The sequence below is a fragment of the Rhinopithecus bieti genome, unplaced genomic scaffold (genome assembly GCF_001698545.2).
Source record: "Rhinopithecus bieti isolate Rb0 unplaced genomic scaffold, ASM169854v2 scaffold_28521, whole genome shotgun sequence".
NCBI classification, from domain to species: Eukaryota; Metazoa; Chordata; class Mammalia; order Primates; family Cercopithecidae; genus Rhinopithecus; species Rhinopithecus bieti.
Window position 1 is genome coordinate 136225 of NW_016812573.1, and position 491 is coordinate 136715.

Below are 491 nucleotides of genomic sequence, written 5' to 3' on the forward strand. Positions count from 1 at the left end.
GATTGACATACAAGTGGCCAGGCACAGTGGCTCATGCCTGTATTCCCAGAACTTTGGGAGGCCTAGGCAGGTGATCACTTGAGGTCAGGAGTTCAAGACCAGCCTGACCAACATGCTGAAACCTCATCTCTACTAAAAATACAAAATTAGCTGGGCGTGGTGACACACGCCTGTAATCCCAGCTACTCGGGAGGCTAAGGAAGGAGAATTGCTTGAATCCGAGAGGCAGACGTTGTGGTGAACCAAGATCACGCCATTGCACTCCAGCCTGGATGACAGAGCAAGACTCTGTCTAAAAAAAAAAAAAGGAAGTAGGCAGTTACTATCACAAACTTAACTTTTTTTTTTTTTTTTGAGACGGAGTCTCTCTCTGTCGCCCAGGCTAGAGTGCAGTGGCGCGATCTCGGCTCACTGCAACCTCCACCTCCCGGGTTCAAGCAATTCTTCTGCCTCAGCCCCCCAAGTAGCTGGGATTACAGGTGCCCACCACC